Here is a 24,460-nt window from a genome sequence, read left to right on the forward strand (position 1 = left end):
TACATCCCTGAAAAAAAAAAACTCAAGAATATTTATAGGAATATAAAAATATCCAGAACCCAACAAGTTAAAATTCACAATGGCTGGCATCAAATCAAAGATTGCAAGGCAAGAAAACAAACAAACAAAAACTGGAAAATAAGACCCATAGTGAGAAGAATAATCAATCACTCAATCAATCAACCAAATACAACCCAGAGTTGGCATAGATGTTAGAATTATCAGGAAAAAACTCTAAAATAGTTATCATTACTATATTCTATATGTAGAAACATGAAAATTTTTAGATCAAACTTCCATGTCTGAGAAAACACTCAAAGTACCATGAAAACTATCATGTCTGAGAGGAAAAAAAAAGTAAACAAACAAACAAAAATACTAAATGGTATTAACAAGAGGTTAGAAATAGCAGGAGTAAAGACCAGTGGATATTAGGACATAGCAGTAGAAATTATCAAAATGAAAAACATAGAGAAAAAAGACTCAAAAAAAAGGGAAAGAAAGAATGACAGAAAAAAGGAAGAAGAAAAAAAAAGAAAGGAAGGAAGGGAGGAAAGAAAAGAGCATTAATGGGCCATGGGACAACTTCAAGCAACACAAGGGATATGTAATTGGAATCCATGAAGGAGATGGGGAGGACAGAAAAAAAATCTTGAAGAAACAATAGGTATAAGTTTTCCAAATGTGGTGAAAACTTTAAAGCCAGAGATCCAAGAATCTCAGTGAACCCCAACCACACACAAAACAACAAGGAAACTATTCCAAACTGCATTATAATTATAATCAAATTGATCAAAGTCAATGATAAAGAGAGAATACAGCATATTATGTACAGAGGAATAAATGTAAGGATGACATCATATTTCTTGTCATAAAAAATATAAGCTCAAAGACAGAGAGAAAACATCTTTAAAACACTAAAAAGAACCTGTCAATCTACCATTTTTTATTTAAATTTTTGTTAATATACAGTACAACATTGGTATCAGGAGTAGAATTCAGTGATTCATCACTTACATACAATGCCCAGTGCTCATCCCAACAATTTCCAACCTACAATTCTATGTTTAGTCAGAACTATTTCAAAAATGAAGGCAAAACAACAACTTTTTAAGATATAACACTGAAAGATTTAATCACCACCACACCATCAGTACAAGAAATACTAAAGGAAGTCTTCAGGCAGAAGGAAAATGATACCAGAAAGAAATGTGGATCTATATAAAGGACTGAAAAGCACTGGAAATGGTAACTACCTGGGTAAATCTGTAAGAATTTAATTTATGAGGAGCACCAACTTAACAGTTGGTTAAGTGTTCAGCTCTTGATTTTGGCTTAGGTCATGATCTCACAGTTCATGGGTTAGAGCATCAAGGAGCCCGCTTGGGATTCTCTGTATCCCTCTCTCTCTCTCTGCCCTGCTCCTGCTCATGTACACATGTGTGCTCTCCACCCCCTCTCTAAAATAAATAAACATTTTTTTTAAAAAGAATGTTATTTATGATTTAAGTCTTGAAAAGATAATTGCTTAAAAAACAACAAAAAAATTTAAAACCCCAGTGTATAATAGAGTTTTAAACATATGCATAAATAAAATGTATGACAACCATAACATACAAGCTGGGAGGGGAGAAATAGAACTATGCTATTGTAAGATTTTTATACTAAGTGTGAAGTGGTATAGCATCACCTGAAGGTAGACTACAAGGGGTGAAAGTTGCATAGTATAAACCTTAAAGCAACTACTAGTACAATAAAACAAAGGTATAGCTAATAAGTCAACAAAGGATATAAAACAAAGTTTAAAAACACTCAATATAAAGAAGGCAGAAAAAGAGGGAAAATAGGAAGAAAGAACAGGTGGGGCAAACAGAAAACAAATAGCAAGATGATAGATGTAAATCAAAGAATGTCAATATTCTCATTAAACGTAAATGATCTAGCAATCCAGTTAAAACGCAGGTTATCAGATTGACAAAGAAAACAAGACCCACTTATATGCTACCAAAAGAAATACAATTTAAATATTATAATACCAATAGGTTAAAAGTAAAAGAATAATGAAAGATAATCGCACTAACATTAGTCAAAAGAAAGCTTTGGTAGCTATATTAATAACAAAATAGATTTTGGAGGAAGGGATATTATCAGGGATAGAAAAGGCTATTGCATAATGAAAACAGGATTACTGCATCAGAAGGACATAACAATCATAATCATTTATTAACCTAATAAAACAGTTTTAAAATACATGTAGCAAAATCTGATAGAGCTGTAAGGAGAAATAGACAAATACACAATTATAGTTGATTTTAATGCTACCCTCTCAATAATTGATAAAAGTAGATGGAAAATAAGCAAGGATGTAGAAGACTCAAATAACTTTACCTGATTGACATTAATAGAACAACCCACTCAATAAGAACATCAAACCATTTGCCTTTCAAGTACACAAGAAACATTTATCAAGATAGACCATATTCTGGACCATAACACAAGTGTCAATAATTTTAAAAGTATGTAAGCTATACAAATTAGATTCTCTAACAAATTAGATTCTCTAAATTCATTAGATTTCTCTAAATGAAATTAAAAATCAATAACAGAGATATTTGTAAAATCCCCAAGTATTTTGAAACTAAGTAACATAGGACACTTTTAAATAACCCATGGATCAAAGAAGAAGTCAAAAGAGAAATTACAAAGTATTTTGTACTAAATGAAAATGAAATTCAAAAAGCATGGGCTGCTGAGACAGCAGTGCCCAGGAAGAAATTTATAGGACTAATAGCTTATATTAGAAAAGATAGTCTCAATCAAAGACCTAAACTTCTACCCGAAGAAATTACAAAATAAAAGCACAGTAAGCAGAAGAAAGGAGTTAACAGAAGTCAAAGGTGAAATCAACGAAATAGAAAACAAACAAACAAAAACCCCAGAAAAGTAAATCAATGAAACCAATAATTCTTTATTTGCAAAATAAAACAACAAAATTGATAAACGTCTCACCAGAAAAAGAGAGACAATGCACAAATTACCAATATCGGGAATGAGAGAGGTGACATTACAAATCCCACATATATTAGAAGGGTAAGAAGGAAATGTTATGGACAACTTGATGCTAACAAATTTGACAATTTATATGAAATGGACAGACTCCTTGAAAGACACAAACTACCAAGCTTACTTAAAAAGACATAGATAATGGGGCGCCTGGGTGGCTTGGTCGGTTAAGCGTTCGACTTCGGCTCAGGTCACGATCTCGCAGTCCGTGAGTTTGAGCCCCGCGTCGGGCTCTGTGCTGACAGCTCAGAGCCTGGAAACTGTTTCAGGTTCTGTGTCTCCCTCTCTCTCTGCCCCTCCCCTGTTCATGCTCTGTCTCTCTCTGTCTCAAAAATAAACGTTAAAAAAAAAAAGACATAGATAATATGAGTAGACTTATATCTACTAGAAAATTGAATTTGTAGTTAAAAATTTTCCCACAAAGTCATTGCTAGGCCCAAATAGCTTCACTGATAAATTCTACCAAATACATAAAGAAGAAATAATGCCAGTATTACACAAACTCTTCCCAAAAACCAAAGAGCAGGGACTACTTTCCAACTGGTTCTATGAGGCCAACACTACCACCCTCTCACCAAAGCCAGGCAAACACATTATGAGAAAACAAACAAACAAAAACCTACAGACCAGTATTTCTTATATTGCACTAACATAGGTATAAGAACTATAAACAAAGTTTTGTCAAGTAGAATCAAACAATATGTAAAAAGGGTAATACATCATGAGCAAGTGATGTTTATCTCAGGAATTCAGTTTTGGTTTAACATCTGAAAATCCAATCAGTGTAAACAAGCCTTAAAAAGTCACCAGATGAGACGAACTAAGAAAGAAACCACACGAAGTACAATTCACTTGACATAATCCAACATCCGTTTTTGATAAAAACTCTCAGCAAACTAAGAACTGAAGGTGACTTCTTCAACTTGACAGAGGGCATTGTAGTAGGCTGACTATAAGATGGCTTCTGATGTTGCCTGCCCCCTATATAAGCCCTTCCCCTAAGTGTGGGCCAGACCTAATGATGACTCACTTTTTTACAAACAGAAATCTGCAAAAGTGATAAGATGTCCCTTCTGAGATTAGTTTACAAAATGAATGTGACTTTCCTCTTGCTGGCCCTCTCACGCTCTCTCGTTGACTTGTTCTGAGAGAAGTTGAGCTGCCTACGGAAAGCCCCATGTGGCAAAGGGTTGATGGAGTCCCCAGGTCAAGACCTAAAGAGGAACTGACACCCACAGTCAAATGAATCCTGCCAACAACCACATGAGTAAGCTTGGAAGTGGATCTTCCCTGAACTCAGACTTTGGATGGCACGACAGTCACAGCTAATGCCTTGATCACAGTCTTGTGAGAAACCTGAAGGCAGACGCATCCAGCTATGCCATGTCTGGATTCCTGACCCACGGAAATTGTGAGATAATAACTGCTGCTCTCAGTTGCTAAGTTTTGGGGTAATGCATTATGAGCAACAGAAAATGAATATAAGCATGTACAAAAAATCTACTAACATGATACTTGATAGTGAAAGATGAAATGCTTTCCCCCTGAGATTAGCAACAAGACAAGGATGTTTGCTCTCACTACTTCTATTCAACACTGGATTGGAGTTCTAGTCGGTACAATCCAATGAGGAAAACAAATAAAAGGTATTCAGATCGGAAAGGAAGGTGTGAAACTCTCTTTATTCTTAGACAGCATGATCATCTATGTAAAAAATCTGATTATATCTACCAAAAAACAAAACAAAACAAAACAAAACACGCTGCTAGAACTAAAACACAAGTTTAGTGAAATTGAAGGACACAAAATCAATATATGAAAATCAAGTGTATGGCTAAATACCAGCAACAATCAGAAACAGAACGAAGCAGTAACATTTAAAATAGCATCACATCAAAGAAGGGCACCCAGATGGCTCAGTCAGTTAAGCCTTGGACTCTTGATTTTGGCTCAGGTCATGATCTTGTGGTTCCTGAGTTCAAGCCCCGCATTGGGGTCTGCACTGAGAGTGTGGAGCCTGCTTGGGATTCTCTCTCTTTCCCTCTCTCTGTGTCCCTCCTTGTTCGTCTCTCACTCTCTCAAAATAAATTTTAAAAAATAAACTTAAAAAAATAAAATAGCATCAAATATATGAAATACTCAGGGATAAACCTGACAAAAGACAAGAAAGACTTGTACACCAAAGATTAGAAAACATTGCTGAGGGAACAAGACCTAAATAAAGGGAGAGGTACACCTTGTTCATGGGTCAGAAGATTTGATATAATTAAGGTATGAATCCTCCTTAATTGATGTATTGAGTTAATGTAATCCCAATCAAGTTCTCAACAAGATTTTTTTTTGTAAGAAATGAAAATCAAATTCTAAGATTCATATGGAAATGCAAAAGACCTAGAATGGCCAAAACAACTTTGAAGAACGATAATTTTGGAGGACAGATACTACCTGATTTCAAGACTTATTTTAAAGCTGTAGTAATCAAGACAATATTAAATATATAGTAATCAAGACAATATACGATTACACCAAGATAGACAAATAGGTCAATAAAACATAACAGAGAGTTCAAAAATGGACTCACACATATATGGAAAACTGATTTTAAACAAACATATAATGGTAAACTCAGTGGAGAAAGATAATCTTTTCAACAAACAATGCTGGAATAATTGAAAATCTGTGTGCTCTCAAAAAAGTGCTTCAGTCCATATCTCACGCCATATACAAAATTTAACTCAGTATGGATCCTAGACTTAAATTTAAAAACTAAAACTAAAAACTTCTATAAGAAAACACGGGAGAAAATCTTTTTGATCTTGGATAATACAAAGATTTCTTATATACCATATCAAAAGCATGATCTATTTAAAAAATTGATAAATTGGACTTCAACAAAGTCAAAAACATCTGTTCTTCAAAAGACACTGTTAAGAGAATGAAAAGACAAACCAAGGACTGGGAGAAAATATTTGCAAAGTACATGTCTCATGCAGGACTTGCGTTCAGAATATATTAAAAAAAAAAAAAAAAACAACTCCCAAAACTCAGTAATAACAAAACAAAGCACCCAATAAAAAAATGAGCAAAAGATTTTAAGAGACACTTCACCAAATGTATACTGATGGCAAATAAGCACAGGAAAAGATGTTCAACATAATTAGTCAGTAAGGAAATGCAAATTAAAACCGCGGTAAGATGCCGCTATGCATCCATTACATTAAATTAAAATTAAATTGAAATGATAAAGACTGACCATACCAAGATTTGGTGTGAATAGAGGGAACGGTAACTTTCTTATGCTGCTGCTGAGAATATAAATGATATGAACAAGTTGAAAAACAGCTTTGTAGTTTCTCAAGAAATTAAACATATACCTACTATATGATCCAAGCAATTCACGTGGAAGCATTTACCCATAAGAAAAGAAAGCACATATTCATATAAAGACTTGTGTATTAATGTTCACAGCAACTTTATTTCTAATAACCCCAAACTGGAAGCAACCCCAGGGTCCTCAGCAGGTGAATGTAACCTGGTCATACATCCATACAACGGGATGCTACTCAACAATTAAAAGGAATGAACTTTGATTTATGCAGCCATATGGATGAAACTCAAAATAATCATGCGGACTGAAAGAACCCCAACAGCAACAAAAATGAGTGCAGAGTGTGTGATTCTATTCAGAGAAAATTTGAGAATGTGCAAACTCATCTATGGGGACAGAAAGCAGATACTAATCTGCCCCTAGGTTGCTTGGGAGAGGGGTGGGCAAGAGATGATAAAGGGGAACCAGGAAACCTTGGAGGGTGATGCATAGGTTCACCATCTTGATTGTGGTAATGGTTTCATGGGTGTATGCATATGGCAAAACTTAGAAAAGTATACACTTCGGGGCACCTGGGTGGCCCAGTTGGTTAAGCGTCTGACTTCGACTCAGGTCATGATCTCACGGTTCATGGGTACGAGCCCCACATCGGGCTCTGTGCTGACAGCTAAGAGCTTGGAGCCTGCTTCCAATTCTGTGTCTCCTCCCTCTCTCTCTGCCCCTCCTCTGCTCGCACTCTGTCTCTCTCTCTCTCTCAAAAATAAATAAACATTTTTAAAAAATTTTTAAAAAAGAAAAGTATATACTTCAAAATATGTGCAGCCTATTGTATGTCAATTATGCCTCAACAAAGCTGTTGAAAACTAAAAAGCAAAAGGATCATAACTCTTACAGGAAAGGACTCTGATGATACTGAACTGAGACACTGCAAAGCAAGGGCTTTGGAAACAGTCTACAACACGAGCCACTGTTCTGATCTGTGCCTATAACTTATCAACTTTGTTATGTGTTGATGATGTTTACTTAGACACCAATTTCAAAAGACCCTTCTTGGTGTGTGGGGAGTGTGTCCCCAGTGATTTTACCATATATGATGGTTTTGGGTTTTTTAAGCCTAGTTTGGCATCAATCAACAGTTCCTCACTTGTCAGAAACATGACATATATTAAATCTTTCTCCCTCCCTATCCTTCTGTCTCTCAATCTTGACCCTGATTACCTTCCAGATGCTCTATGAGGATGGCTGAAAGCACAATTGGGTTCATCATTTATTCAGCATATATAACGCAGCTATTTAAAAATTTACTGCTGAGATGTATATCATCATTGAGGTTCAAATAAAGCACACTAAGTACAAGTTCCATTTTTCAAAAGGCTTATCCAATAAGTCAAACCAGAGAAAGCAGAAAGTCTGGCTCTTAACTGCAGTATCGGGAAAAATATCTGTGCCTTGTCCAATCAAACATTTGAGGCCAAGCAAACTCCTTGGGAAAGCTTAATTTTTTTTATTACCAATTTATGAGTTTAGGGATGAAATGTTTTAGGAGCCTCGTTGCTAAGCCAGAGGAATCAATATTTTTCTGTTAACAGGCAAGCTGTCACATAAACAAATCAGCTGAAAAACCTTCATTTGACAGCTCAGGGTAGATGCCCGCTCCCGAGGCATACTGGAGCCAGCATCCTGCTGTATTTTGGTCTCTTAAGTTGGGCCAGCCACACCCTCATCAGCTCCTGTTCTAGTGACTATATGTACCTCTGTTTCACACCTATTTAGGAGATTCTAATTCACTGTGCTAAATAATACGTTGTAAGTTGTCGATTCACGAACAAAGCTCGTCTGCCCTGTGATTTGGGAAAGGGGAATTGGATGCTTTGTGTTGGCCCCCATTAATCATATCCCTTCTCCTTCTCTAGGAGTTACAAATGTAATAGATCATAAAGTCTCCTGGCAAAGCTGAGGTTATAACTTTTAAGGTTAGAGACGAAAAGAAAGACCCTGAGACTAAGGTAACCACTTTTCTAGAGGCTTCTCATTCAGAGAGCTATTTCAGTTTCCATCTTATATTTGTCTTTCACCCTTCAGAATCATCATGCTTTATAATCATTAGATGGAGATGAGAGTGAATGATGTTAAGATGTACTGCTGTATGTTGAATGAGTCTTTGACTAGTCATCAAGGTTCAAGACCTACCCCCTCTTTGAACAAGATCAATAGTCATTCGTTCAACCAAGATTCAATTCAACCCAAACCAGGCATTGTGCTTAGGTGCTGAGGAGTAAACAACCTTTAAGATGCAGCCCTTACCCTGAAGAAAAATACTATGTGAGTGTAAAGTCTTTCGCATGTGAAGTGATATATAAAATGTAAGACACATACAACCTTTTAGAAAACAACTTACTACATAACACAAGATATTCTTCTGTGGGTGTATTCACGTGTATGCTGTTTTAGCTCCTTGTTACAACACAGTACTGATAAGGAGGAGCATTTATTAAAATTGGCCAAGGGGCGCCTGGGTGGCTCAGTCTGTTGAGTGTCTGACTTCGGCTCAGGATCTCAGGGTCCGTGAGTTCGAGCCCCATGTTGGGCTCTGTGCTGGCAGCTCAGAGCCTGGTGCCTGCTTCAGATTCTGTGTCTCCCTCTCTCTCTGCACCTCTCTCTCTCTCTCTCTCTCAAAAATGAAGAAACATTAAGAAAATCTTTCTTAAAAAAGTTGGGCACGTATCACCTCCATCAGAATCACATGAAGGTACTTGGAAAAAATACAGTCTTGGGCCCCTTTCCAGTTCTAATTAATCAGAATCTCTGGGAGGCAGGGCCTGTGAATCTGAACATTAACTCAGTTCCTAGACAGGTCTGTGCATATCAAGTTTGCAAAAACGGTGCTATATGAACAAGTCTCAAAAATGACCTCAATTTTTTAAAATGTGAGGGCACAGATGGCCTCCCACAACTCCAGGGAAAGACATATAAGCTTCATGGTGCCAGCAGTGGCTCAGGGGCACAACCTCCAACGTAGGGCTGCTCTATTCCCAGAACAGAAAAGAGGGGTTTGCGAGGGAGAATGTCTGACCAGCAGAGAAGGGCAGGGGACAGAAAGGGCTCCTCACTGGGGAAATGACCACTTGGTTCCCACCCTGCTTCTGCTGCCCAGTGGTTTTGTGATATCGGAAGAGTCGCTTCTCTGACAGTCCCTCACATAGTATGTTTTTTTAACACAAGGCAAGAATCACAAAAATACACTTTTACTCTTTCGAATGTAATTCAATGCCTTCCCTGCCCATCTGATTTGGTCATTGGGAGGTGCCAGTCGAGATAACATCATGGCAGCGGCTTGAAAAGAATAGAGCATTAAACAAAGGTTAAGTATTCAGTTTGGTTTGTTACTATTTCTCCTTCTGAACGTATCTGAAAGCCAAGCAATGTCCTTTCCATTTGGCTGGAAGTGGGGTATCTAAGCTGGCCTGCCTTTACCACCACCTTTCTTGCCAAAGACTAAATAACTACTCCCCCTACTGTCCCTTGCACTCAGTCCTAAACCACTGCTGGCATGCCAAAAAAGACCACTGTGGTGTGATTCTGGGACCAATGGCCATGTGACAGGCCCACTACCTATGTCTCCCTCAACATTTAATTCCTCTTAATTGAGGAAATTTGTGGGCTCAGAACCATCAGCATTGGTAGCCGGTGTTTACACTGGGCATAAGAAAACAGTAATCTGTTGCCATGGCAACAAGATTTCCTGTGAATTTTTTTTTTCCCCTGACTGGACTTTCTCAAATGGAAAGTCCACCCTTTGTGTGTCACAAGAATAGAGGGGCACTGTATTAGTTATCTATGGCTGTGTAACAAATTACCCTCATAACTTAGTGGCTTAAACCATGAGCATTTATCATGGCCCCTTTTCTGTGGGTCAGGAATCTGGGAGCAGCTAGACTGTGTCCTCAGACTCCAGGTCTCTCACAAAGCTGCAGTCAAGGTGCTAGCTGGGGCTGAAGTCTTATCTCAGGGAAGATCAGCCTCCAAGCTCACTTACCTAGTTACTGGCAGCATTCAGATCTGGGGGGGGGGGGGGGGGCCTCTTGGACTGAAGGCCTCAGGTTCTCACTGGCTGCTGGCCAGAGGTCTCCTTTGATTCCTTGTTACATGGACATATCCATAGGGAAGTTCACAACATGACAGTTTGCCTTCCCCACAGTGAGGACTCTCTGAGATCAAGAGAGAAAGGGCTTTCTGTAACCTAACCTCAGAGGGGGCACCTGTGATCTTTGCCATAGCCTACTAATCAGAATCAAGCCACTAGGTCCAGCCTGCACTCAAGGGGAGGGGATTATAGGAAGGGCAAGAATACTAGGAGGCAGGAACCACCAGGGACCCTTTTAGAGGCTGTCCACCACAGGCATTGAACTCACTGAGTTTAGAAGCCCAGAAAAAAAACAAAAAAAAAAAAATGAAAACCAAAAAACGCTTCTCCAAGGTCAGTTTAGTGGTTTGTCAGTCAATGAACAATACTTGTTGTGTATCTTCTCTATGTAGGAGGTAACTAGTCAGTTAGGTGCTCCAACAGTACAAAGTATACTTGAATCTTTCATAAAATATTTGCTCTATCTCCTCCTGTTCCAACACATGGGGCTTATGTTTATTTCTTTGTTTTATTGACTCTTATAGTTACGGAATATAGAAAGTAAAAATTACTTGAGGACATGGGATAATCTGTTCTGGGTAATCCTGTTGGGGAAGTATTTAGGAGCATGTAAATATTATCTAGAGTTGATAGAGGTAATATAGCTTAGAGCCTGAGAGTTTTGACCCTGTAATCGAGGAGTTTTAAATTCAAATATTGACTCCAGCACTTAGTAGTGGTGTGACTTGGGCCAAGTAAGTTAATTTCTCTGTCTCAATTTATTTAGCTACATGATGAGGGTTAAAAATAGTTCCTGCATCATAGGGTTATTATATGGATTAAGTAAAGCCATGCATTTGAAAAAAGGAGCAGAGCCTAACACACAGTCGGTACTCAATAAATACCATGTTATTATATGATTTATTGGGATCTTGATGTAGGGTAGAGGTTACTAGGTCACTTCTAATTGAGGAATCTGGAATTCAGGGCTCATTCTACCTGTTAATTAGAACTCTACACTATGCCAGTACATTTGCCTTTATTCCCTCCCCTTTTTTATTTTTTAAATTTATTTTGAGAGAGAGAGAGAGAGAGAGAGAGAGAGATATCAGGATGGAGGAGCAGAGAGAGAGAGGGAGACACAGAATCTCAAGCACTCTGGGATTAAAATCTGCACTCACAGTGCAGAGCCTGACACTGGGCTTGACTCGGGCTCAAACTCACAAACCGTGAGATCGTGACCTGAGCTGAAATCGAGTCAGATGCTTAACCAACTGAGCCACCCGGGTGCCCTTTTATTTTCCCCTTTATACCAAGAATTTGATCGTGCTTTAATGTCCTTTAATAATACATTTCACACTTTCCCCACACATCTTCTTTGCAGGGTGGGGGCGGGGTCAATCCTTACAGTGTTGACATGTTCCTTAGCAAAATCCACCATTATCGTTTTATGGCAACCCATTTGCAGGTAAATATGATGTATTAGGAGAAGAATTCCTGCCTTCACCAAGCTTGAAGAGTGATTTATATACAATGACAGGTTAAAATGAGCTAGTTTCCCACGCTGATATAAAACAGGTATTGGGAATTTTGTCCTTCCTGGTCCCTGACTCTGCTCACTTAAAAGGTGATTTATTCTGATCTACTCCTCTATTTTTCCTGACTTTGCCATTATTTTCTCATGAGCTGACATCACTCTAAGTTTTCTTACTGCTTTTTGTCCAGGAGGCAAGTCTCCAGAAATCACTGACCCTCTTGCCTTTATTATTTTTCTTAATGTTTATTTATTTTTGAGAGAGAGAGAGAGGTGGGGGAGGGGCAGAGAGAGAGGAAGACAGAGGACCCAAAGGGGCCTCTGCACTGACAGCAGAGATCTCGGTGCAGGGCTCGAACTCTGGAACCGGTGAAATCGTGACCTGAGCTGAAGTCGAGCGCTTAACTGACTGAGCCTCCCAGGCACCCCTCTTCTCTATTTTGACGAGGCTTTGTTTACTCCCTGCAGCAGAGTCAGTGTTTACATTCTCTTTGGAGTTTATATCAGCCCCAATCTTGGGATTCGGGGGGCCCCATCCCCCCTCCACCACCACCTCTATGTTTCCAGCTCTGTCTGGTACCGGCCAGAGTGAGCTGATAGGAATAGGGACTGCTGTTGTTCTGTGTGTTCCTGGGAATGTTGTAGCTCAACATTCATGTTTATCTGCTCCTCTGAGTTCTTGTTAGTTTGATGCCTTTGGTTGCCTGGGGCATAGGAAATAACATGTGTTTTGATTGATAGCTTTGAGTTGTAATAGATAATTGATGCTGTGCATCCTCAGCCAGTTACCGTTACCCAAACCATATGGTTTTGTATGACAAGGAGAGCATCCTCTTAAAAAAGAAAAAGAAAACAACTGGATATCAGCAAGTTATTCTTGTAAATATGTATAGTTCCAGGTACTCCTTGAAAACAACTGAACTAGGCCTTCACCCCAAAACTTGAGTACCCGCTTTGTTTAACGTTGCTGAAGAACTGAAAACCAGTCAGCTTCTTCTTGCGTTGAGAGTTTCGCCCTATGTGGAATCAAAAGGGACATTGTGGTGCCAAGGGGATCAACGATTATGGTACACTAATCACATGCCAGCCTCTGAGCCCAGAGCTTTACTTGGTCAGCTCATCGAACACTCACAACCTTGAGAAGTACTACTATCCCTGTACCACAGAGGGGAACCTTGAGGCCCAGAGGGGGCTCCAGAATTACACATAGATGGTTGATCCAGGATTTAGTCTCAGCTCTGTCTGATTCTAAAAGCTCACTCCTACTGTGTTGAACAGAAGGGCGCTGTACTGGTCAACAATGTTGAGGCCCAGCTCTATGTCACAATAATAACAGCTAAAATCTAGGCTAACGTTAACAACTCAGGGTGAGAATGTGGAGAAACAGGATCTCTTTGGCCCTGCTGGTGGGAATGCAAACTGGTGCAGCCACTCTGGAAAACAGTATGGAGGTTCCTCAAAAAATTAAAAATAGAACTACCCTACGACCCAGCAACGGCACCACTAGGGATTTATCCAAGGGATACGGGGATGCTGTTTTGAAGGGGCACATGCACACCCATGTTTATAGAAGCACTATCAACAATAGCCGAAGTATGGAAAGAGCCCAAATGTCCATAGATGGATGAATGGATAGAGAAGATGTGGTATATATATATATATATATACACACACACACACACACACACACACGCACGCACACACATATACACACAATGGAGTATTACTCGGCAATCAAAAAGAATGAAATCTTGCCATTTGCAACTACGTGGATGAAACTAGAGGATATTATGCTAAGCGAAATTAGTCAGAGGAAGACAAATAAGACTTCACTCATATGAGGACTTTTAAGACACAGAACAGATGAACACAAGGGAAGGGAAGCAAAAATAATGTAAAAACAAGGAGGGGGACAAAACATAAGAGACTCTTAAATACAGAGAACAAACAGGTTACTAGAGTGGTTGTGGGAGGGGGGGATGGGCTCAATGGGTAAGGAGCATTAAGGAATCTACTTCTGGAATCATTGTTGCGCTATATGCTAACTAACTTGGATGTAAATTTAAAAAATAAAATAAAAATAAAAATAAATAAATAAAAATAAGAATAGCTAAAATCTATATAAGGGCTTCCTAAATTTCCAGGCACTGTTGTAAGTTTTCAGTATTCAGTCCCCAGAACAACCCTGGGAGGTGGCTATTATCTCCATTTTACAGATGAGAGAACTGAGGCACGCGTTGCTCAACAGCATAGAGCTTTTAAGTGGCAGATCCAGAATCTAAAGGCAGGCAGTACGACACCACAGTCTCAAAAATGCATCTAAGCTCCCATACTTGCCAGCATATTTGATTAATGAATCAGGTTATTTGCAAATCCCTTTGTTTCAGTTATCTATTGCTACATAACAAACTACTACAAAACTTAGAGGATTGAAGAAATTACTTTATTTCGTTCATGATCCAGAATTCGGGATGGGCTCAGCTGGGCCCTTCTTAGATCCACATGGCATCGGTTGGGGTGAGCTACTTCCAAGATGACTTCTTCACATGCATGCTTGGTGCTTTGTTCTTTCTCTCTCTCTCCCTCTGTCTCTCTCTCTCTCCCTCCCTCCCTCTATGTCTCTGTTCATATGGGATCCCATCTCTGTGTGGCCTGGGCTTCTCACAGTATGGTAGTTCCGGGGGGGTTACATTTCTAACCCAGCAGCTGGCTTCTAAGATGCAGAAAGAAGTATTTGCCAAGCCAACTGAAGGTTATGCTTGGAATAGGCACTGCATCACCTTTACCGTATTCTAAAGGTCAAAGCACTCAACAGGGCCCTACCCAGATTTAAAAGGTGGAGAAACAGACTCCACCTCTTGCTGGGGTGGTAGCAAGGTCACATTGCAGAACAGCATGTGGGGTGGGCCATTTTTGAAAAATGTAATCTGCCACACCCTCCTTCCCAGCATGATCAGTCATGGTTTGGAGACTTAAATGTCACAAACAGAATCAATCTGGTAAAGGAATTGCTGTTTACCTCACAGTGCTGTGTCATTTATTTTAGCACTGTAATTTAAGAGAGTGTCCTTACATAATATATGAAGGCATGTCTTATGCATTAAGCCTACAACAAAGCAATCCAACGGTGTTTCTTGATGGAATAAAATTTTGTAATTTTTGATGCCCAAGAAAAGTATCCGTCAAGAGAGACCCATTCTTCACCTAGATTTGAAATAACTCCCAATATAATGCAAAATCTATTGAGGGCAGGGGTCATAGATGAGACACCGTTTGTTTTGTGGAATGAGCATTGTACATAAGCCACAGACGTAGACCTTTTGTCATCTGGACTGGCACAACTCAGGAAAGTCTATTGATCATCCTGGACACATGTCAACCATCCCAGTATGTGGAGGTGTGCTCACTCAAGGATGTTAAATGCACACTGTGCATGAAGTCGGACTGCCTTTGAAAGAGTATGACAATTAAAGGCTGTTAAACTCCATTCAGGAGCTATGAGAGCAGATCACACGACCTGGCTTCAGTACCAACATGTTTCTGCACTGTATGGCATTTCCAATAATGTGCAGTATGGCTCTGAATTCAAAATGGAGGTGTCTCTGTTGCGTGGAATCCGTGACTGGTAACAACATTTCCGATCTTTTTTTTTTTTTTAAATGCCATTTGCCAGTGTTGTTAGAATTGCCAAGTATTCATCAAAATAACAATGGTAACTTTTCTATGAATGTAGCATGCTGCTATAATCTACACTGAATTTGCATAAGTAACTGCTACCATCCCTATTCTTTTATGTTTCGGTAAGTATTTATCCAATATCCCCGTACGGTTTGCTACTGTGTGTTGTTACAAAGAGCACAGCAAGAAAACTTGGGACCCGGCTGGTTTATCATACTGGGTGTCAGTGTTCAAGCCAGTGGTACTATTAGAATTATGTATCTTCAAGAATTTTGTAATAGCATTCTCAAGACACTGTGTGAGAATTTAGGAACTCACAAAGTTAAACAAATCCAGTTAAGCTGGATCCAGATCTTGACCCACCTCACATTAAGGATAAAAACGTACTTGTTCCTCTAAGCTTAAGATGAGAAACAAAGAAGATCTTTCACATCTAATCAGACAAGGCATTTTTGAACAAAACAGATTGTCCAAGCTTTCTTGCTTACGGTGATTATATAATCACGTGAACACTTTGAAGAACAAGGCATTTAAACAGAACTTACACTCTACTGTTCCATAAACTCCTTGGTTTTCTTTCCGAAGGGAGATGTTACGTGATTTGACCTCACCCAATATTATTTCACCTGTTATTTAACAATTATAATTGGAATCACTTAAACTCTCATTCATTAAAGATCAGTTGGAGTATAGGACTTTTGGTTGGAAAATTCTATTCACCCTGGACTTGACCATTATTCTATGGAGAGTGTGCATTCTTGGATTCTGACTGTAGCCAGGTGCTTTGATGAAATGTGATCCAGGGACCAATAGATGATGACCTTGTTGAAGAAATTAAGGAAGCCCTTAAAGAAGATTGCAATACATAAAGATATCTCTGTGAAAAAGGGAATGAGATATCAGAATGCCCATGGTTTCATATCACTGTAACTGGTATACACTCTACTCACTGTGTACCTTTTGCAGGTCAAGTTTCCAAGAACTAGACTCTGACACAGAGATTTGCATGTAGGAGGTTTATTGCAAAGTGTTTTTTGGATTAATAACTATGGGAGAGTGGAAGAAGCAAGATGGATAGAGGAAGAAGTTGAATTGAGAAGCAATTACTAGAAAAGCCTCAACCAATCATATGGACTGGCCCTGAAGAATGGTCTCGCATTGGGTCAAATGGGGCAGCTCTTTATATACCCAGATTGAGCCGTCATTGGCTATAGGTTCAACATGGGAAGGGGGTATGACCTTGGATGATGCAGCACTCTTCAGCAGAGGACAATTTCTAGAGAGGGCTAACAGATAAAGGCTTGCTGCTGCCAACACTCTCACAACCTGAAGAAATGAGAGCTTCAATCTGCAGGTAGCATCTGAGCTGCACATCACAGCATCCACCACAGTATTTATACTGTATAAAGCAAGCACTCTTGCAACAATTAAAGACATTTGCGTCTTTCTAGTTATTAACGTCTACTGAGTTTTTATTCTACAAACGGCACTCATTCCTGAGCCCCTTCGTGATAATACTGAAAAAGATAGTTCAGGAATATCAAGCAGTTGTTCATTTCTTAACCTATCAGTGCATTTTCGTGAACATGTATTACTTTTTCTTACAACCCATGCTTCACCTTAGGGGGAGAAAGTGCCAGATAGTTCTTGAGGCATTGGTTGCTTTGTACTCAAAAACAATGTCATCTGCATAACCAAAATCCCACGCAAATTGGAAAATGAAGATCTGCTATTATTTCAGGATTCTAACACTTTCTGACTACCTCACTGTCATGCCTTCACAATTCATAAGAATCCCTCTGCTATTTTTTTTTCTAAAACAAGCCTCACTTATTTCTTTGTCTATTTTTTCCATGCTTCCACATGCTTCACAAATATTAACTCATTTAATCCTCAAAATGACACGACGGGTTAGGGAAAATTATTACACACATTTTACAAGTGAGCAAATGGAGGAACAAAGGTTAAGTAAATCACACAGCCAGTCAGTAGTAGAGACAAGATTCCAACCCAGAAAGTCTAACTTCTAGAGTCGCTGTTCCTTATCCCAGTGCTATGCTATGCTCCCTTGTGATATCAGATGCTGATGCCATGTGTCTTCTGATACCCCACATGAAAGATGATGTGAGATCTTAGATGTGAAACACCCATTTTCCACCTCTTGGAGCTATTTAAACAATTTATTAATCCCATGCGATCCCAGTTCTGCCTCTTAAATGTGTATATGGTATGTATGTGTGTGTGCACGCACATGCGTGTGTGTTGAAAGGAAAGTGCTGCCGAAGGTGATAAGGGGGTAAAGCAGAGAGTGTGAATAAAAAAGAAAAGATCTGTGTACATATGAAATTTATGTTCTTATTCTAAGAGGAAATAATCATATTATTCTGCCAAGATTGTGTCCTAGAATCTCATGGAGGTCTACACTAGAAGTTAGGCTGGTGGTCTAAAGCTACTCTTGATAAAAAAAAAAATTTAAGGATGGAAACCTAAAGCAGTTGCATCCAGTTCAGATTAGTTAGGAGATCCTACCAAAGTGATCCATTTTTCCATGTGAGATTAACTAAAAAATTTTGGTCAAGAATATATAACCATTTTTCCAGACCACAGTAAGAATTTTTTTTCTTACTATGCTCAATTCCTTTACAAAATATCTTGGATTTCTTCCAATTTTATCTTAAATGTCACAGATACGCACCAGTTATTGTAACAGATATTGCCTTCTACATCCATTTCTAATGGTAGGGCCCTATTTACCTCTCTTGCGTTATGCTTTTTGAAAAAGAACTTTCTCAGAACTGTCACCTAGAACAGTGCAGGCTCCTAAGACCTGGGCAAAAAGCCATTTTGCCTGAGCTTCATTGCCTTACATGCTATTTTCCCTTCAACCTTAAGACCCAGTCTTGCCTTATGACTGATGGGCCAGCATCATAAAATTTGCTCTCAGGCCTTCCTTCTGCCTTAGCTGTAGATTTCAGGCACAACAGAAAAGGTGCAGATGCTGCTTGCCTAGATTCTAATCTCCTCTCTCTACTGCAAAACTGACAGAGTCGTTTCCTGCCCAGATAATTGTGGGTAGAAGATCTAGGCGGCACATAGTTTCAATCGCAGAAGCTTCTCACAGGTGGGTATGACAACAAAAGACTGAAGGTTGTTGTTTTGGATTTACTTTCTAGCCAGACATCCTGCAGATTCCCCAACCATGTGTTGAATCATTCAGCCATATCACCGGAGCTGAAGTGGAGAAATCTTGCTAGTGGAACATATGGCCATAAGCCAGCCAGGATGAAGGCCAGCTTCAAAGCATTCCCTCCTGGTTTCTTAAAGTGGGATTCCTCAGACCACACGAGATCCATGAACATATTGTCAGAAGCCTGTGACTGTTCTATGAAACTTTACTAGTTCAGTCTTTAGATTTTGATAATAATTTTAAAATATTAAGTTAAACATAATCCATATGATCCTGTTGACCAATTAACCCTGAGTTCCATCACTGTATTTCAGGGTCTGCATGTGTGGTTAGGTTTGCTATCACATTGGTGTTAAATAATATATCACTTGATTGTCATTACCTGTATTAGGGTTCTCCAAAAAACCAGAAACAATAGGATATAGGTAGGTAAATAGATGATGAGGATGATGAAGATAGATAGATAGATAGATAGATATTATGGAAATTGGTTCCTGTGAGATTATGAGGTTTGAGAAGTCCCACAATCTGCCATCCACAAGCTGGAGAATCAGGAAAGCCAGTGGTATAATTCAGTCAGATTCCAAAAACCTGAGACCCTAAGGGCCACCAGTATAAGTCCCAAGTCCAATGATCAGAGAACCAGGAACTTTGATGTCTGAGGACAGGAGAAGATGGGTATTTTAAGCTCAAGAAGAGAAAATTTCCCCTTCCTTTGAGTTTTTATTCCATTCAGGCCCCAGCGGATTGGATCATGCCCACCCACACTGGAGAGAGTGAATGTCTCAGTCTCTTGAATCAAATGCTAATTTTTTCCAGAGACACCCTCACAGATGCACCCAAAAATAATGTTTTATCTGGGCATCGTTTATGCCAGTCAGGTTGACACATGAAATTAACCATCATATTATGTAACTTAAACAAAATGAAGTAGATATAATATATAAAAGATGTCTTTAGTCTCCAGTAAAAGACAAATGACCTAACAGCCAAGACAGGAAGAGCAAAAGTTTCACAATAATTTGAAAAAGGGGAAAGTGATGGAAAAATCGAGTTGTCTTAGGGCACATGGTAGTAAAAGTCTGTTGAACTCAAAAGAACCTGCCCTATAGCAGAACCACTTACAAACAGGCTCACCCCTGCCCCAGAGCCTTTGCACTCACTATTCCCTCAGACTGGAACATTCACCATGCCCCGCCCCCAATAATACCCAAATACTCACTCAAGTTTGTTTGTTTGTTTGTTTGTTTGTTTTGTATAATTCATTGTCAAATTGGTTTCCATACAACACCCAGTGCTCATCCCAACAGGTGCCCTCCTCCATGCCCATCACCCACTTTCCCCTTTCCCCCACCCCCCATCAACCCTCAGCTTGTTCTCAGTATTTAGGAGTCTCTTATGGTTTGCCTCCTTCCCTCTCTGTAACTTTCCCCTCGCTTCCCCTCCCCCATGGTTTTCTGTTAAGTTTCTCAGGATCCACATGTGAGTGAAAACATATGGTATCTGTCTTTCTCTGCCTGACTTATTTCACTTTAGCATAACACTCTCCAGTTCCATCCAGGTTGCTGCAAATGGTCAGATTTCGTTCTTTCTCATTGCCAAGTAGTATTCCATTGTATATATAAACCACATCTTCTTTATCCATTCGTCAGTTGATGGACATTAGGCTCTTTCCATACTTTGGCTATTGTTGAAAGTACTGCTATACTCACTCAAGTTTTTATAACAAATGTCACCTTCTCCATGAGGCCTTCCTGTATCACAAGTGGCAATTCCCTTTTCCTCAAATTCTTTCCCTCTCTTTCCCTAGATTCTTCTCCTTAGCACTCATTACCATCTGATACACTATATATTTTACTCATGTATCCGGTTTATTATCTATTGTATCCCAGTAGAATGTGAGCTCCATGAAGGCAGGGAATTTAGTTTTGTTCTCTGACGTATTTACAGCCCCTAGAAGAGTGCTACTGGAAATAACAAGCACTCGATTAATGTGTACTGAATGAATAAATGCATAAATGAATGAATATTTACACTGTGAATACCAGCTTGGCTTTGTCACAGCCACCTTATTTATCACATTAATGTTGTTAATTTATATTTTGTCACTTTGTAGTTTTGTTCATATTTCATTTGTAAGCCTATCTTTGATTTATATTTGTACAATAGCAATACACAGGAGTGGCTTATTATACCTAGCATATGTCCCTACATATTTAAATAACGTAATAAGAAATAGTAAAGCTGCCATTTGAAGTCTTTGGGGTTTTTCTTTCCTTTTTAGACATTTTTATATTGTTCACACTTAAAAATAACATTGGAGGGGCGCCTGGGTGGCTCAGTCAGTTAAACATCCGACTTCGGCTCAGGTCATGATCTCACAGTTCATGAGTTCGAGCCCCACATGGAGCACTGTGCTGACAGCACAGAGCCTGGATCCTGCTTTGGATTCTGTGTCTCCCTCTCTCTCTGCCCCTACTCTACTCACATTCTGTCTCTGTCTCCCTCAAAACTAAATAAAAGTTTAAAAATATTTTAAATCACAAAAGATAATATTGGATAAGAAGAGAGCTGGCTAATGAGAGTGTCAGGAGGGATCCTATTTTCTGGGGCATTCTGTGACTCAATCCTTGTGTTGGATTTTTCATATTCCCCTTCTCCCCTTGCACCTTGCCTTGGGTAGCAAGAATCACGTGGAACAAGAAATAGGATGTGGGTTGTTAAGTAGTAGTTTTTACAAGGAAAAATAAAACACTGTTACTGAAGCCAGCTCCTGCCTTGCCCATTAGTGTTACTCAAAAATTGCAACAGCTTTAAGAATCCATCTTTAAAATAAGGTCTCATTTCTCCGAAATTGTAGCTATTGTAAAGCACATTCAGAGGTTTATATGGTAGTATATATTTTCCCCCTTAAGTTGATGGGTGTAACTATTAGGCAGTTGTTGAATGCACTGAAAAATCAATTGTTCTGGGGAAGATTTCCCCACCAATTGTTCTATCCCAAAGTGTTTTGATGGTGTTAGCTCAGTGTTTCAGATGCTTGCTAAGCTCTTTTTTTTTTTTTTTTTTTTGAGCGATTTCTTTGATTGTTCGAGAAGGCCCAGGACAGTATTTTCAAATATAGAAGGAGCTCCATAATTTTGAAAATATTTTATAAACAGGCTCTTCCAGCTTCAGTCTTAGAGGCAGGAATAAAACACTATATTCGAATGCTCCATCTCATGGCTCAGCCGGTTAAGCGTCCAACTTCAGCTCAGGTCATGATCTCGCAGCTCCTGAGTTCGAGCCCCGTGTCGGGCTCTGTGCTGACAGCTCAGAGCCTAGAGCCTGCTTTGGATTCCGTGTCTCCCTTTCTCTCTCTCTGCCCCTCACCTGCTCATGTTCTGTCTCTCTCTGTCTCTCAAAAATAAACAAACATTAGAATGTTCCACCTCAGCCCACTCCCAAGCCCCACATCAACCATGGATACCACACACAGTAATTCTTTAATTTTTTTAATGTGTATTTTTTTTGAGAGAGAGAGAGAGAGAGAGACGAGACACACACACACAGAATGTGAGTGGGGAAAGGGCAGAGAGAGAGGGAGACACAGAATCGGAAGCAGACTCAAGGCTCTGAGCTGTCAGCACAGAGCCTGACGTGGGGCTCCAACTCATGAATGGTGAGATCATGACCTGAGCCGAAGTTGGACTCTGAACTGACTGAGCCACCCAGGCGTCCCATACATGCAGTAATTCTTAAATCCCTCTTTTAGCCACGAAACAACAACTAATTTGCAGCTTAAGCTTCGGAACTGCGTGCAGGAAATCTAGTGATCACAAAATGGCAGAGAAAAGAGAAAAGACGATGCTTCAGCCTATATGTAGGAAGTATGGATTACCAATGGGCAAACTCCCCTTTCTCTCTTTCTCCTTCTGAACACAAAAAATACCTCCTGCTACTGGATTCTGTGTCTAAAGAAAGCCAGAATAAAGCAATAGTCCCTCGTGGTCCCGACCACCAGACCACATTTTTCTGAGACCGATGATTCACCTTTTAATGTATGCATTATCCTACTACTGCATCCAATGGAGGTAAAGATCGTTGTAAACATCATACTGTCTTCTTTCTGGGCTGTGATGTTGGATCGCATGTGTCCAGTGGGAATCTTCCATCCCCTGGGACAGTTAGCAAACACAGAGTTTACTTTTACTACTGCATTTCCCTTTCCTCAGTGTTTCATAGAGTGCGTGGGCTTTGAGAAATCTTTTGTCTGCCTCACTTAACCCCCACCCCAGCTACCCATTATCAAATCCATAAAATTACGTAAAGCAAAAAGACTTGGGACCCTGAAAACCATCTGAGGAAGTCTTACTATGCACAAAGCTTTGCACAAGCATGTTTCTTCTTCATTGTCTAACGGGCTCTCGTTCTGACACACGAATCACACATTTGCACTGAACGTTCTTGTCATTGAGCATTTCCAATTGCAACCTCCTAAAAATATCTTTGAACTTGGCAATAGGATGCCAAGACCTTTCCTGTTGCCCAAAAGGATCGCCATGTCTGCACCTGATCTCCAGCCTGTTCCATTCCGCAGGGCCTTTTTATTTTATGCTAGTATTTCCTAACTCTCACCAGAGGCTTGTCTTGTCCCTTAACCAATCCTCTTAGCCATGCCTCATCTTGGATGCCATAGTAGTTATCTATTGCTGTGTAACAATACTACCACAAACTTAGCAGCTTTAAACAATGCATTTCTACTTCTTCTCTCAGTTTCTATAGGTCAGAAATCCATTGCAGCTTAGATGGGCCCTATACATCAGGGTCACTCACGAGGCCTAACCAGTAGCTGGGGGTGGAGTCTCATCTGAGACTCAAATGAGGAAGGATTTGCTTCTTTTTTTTTTTTTTTTTTTTTTTTAGTTTTTAAGGTTTTTATTTCATTATTTTGAGAGGAGGGGGCAGAGACAGAGGGGTACAGAGGATCCGAAGTAAGCTCTGTGCTGAGAGCAGAAAGCCTTATGCAGGGCTCAAACTCACGAACTGGGAGATCATGACCTGAGCTGAAGTTGGGCACTTAAACCAACTGAGCCACCCAGGCGCCCCAAGAAGGATCTGCTTCTAAGTGCATGTTGTTGCAACAGGATTCTGTTCCTTGGGGGCTGTTAGCCAGAGGCCACTTGTGTTTCCTTGCCATGTGGACCTCTCCAACATGGTGGTTTACTTCATCAAAACTAGGAAGGGAGAGAATCTGCTAGAATGACAGAAGTCACAATTATTTGTGGCCTAAGTGTGGAAGTGACATCTCATCAATTACTCTATTGGTTGGATGAAAGTCACAAGTCCCTCCCCAACTAGAGTAGAGGAGATCACACAAAAAATGTGAATATCAGGAGGCAGGGAAAATTTGGGGCCATCCTAGAATCTATTCACCACAAATACTCCACAACCAAAAACAATCTCTAAAGCTTTACTAATAGAAATGAAGGAGTGCCTGGGTGGCTCAGTTGGTTAAGTGTCCAACTCTTGATCTCAGCTCAGGTCTTGATCTCAGGGTCATGAGTT

The sequence above is a fragment of the Panthera uncia genome, chromosome X (assembly GCF_023721935.1).
Source record: "Panthera uncia isolate 11264 chromosome X, Puncia_PCG_1.0, whole genome shotgun sequence".
Lineage (NCBI taxonomy): Eukaryota > Metazoa > Chordata > Mammalia > Carnivora > Felidae > Panthera > Panthera uncia.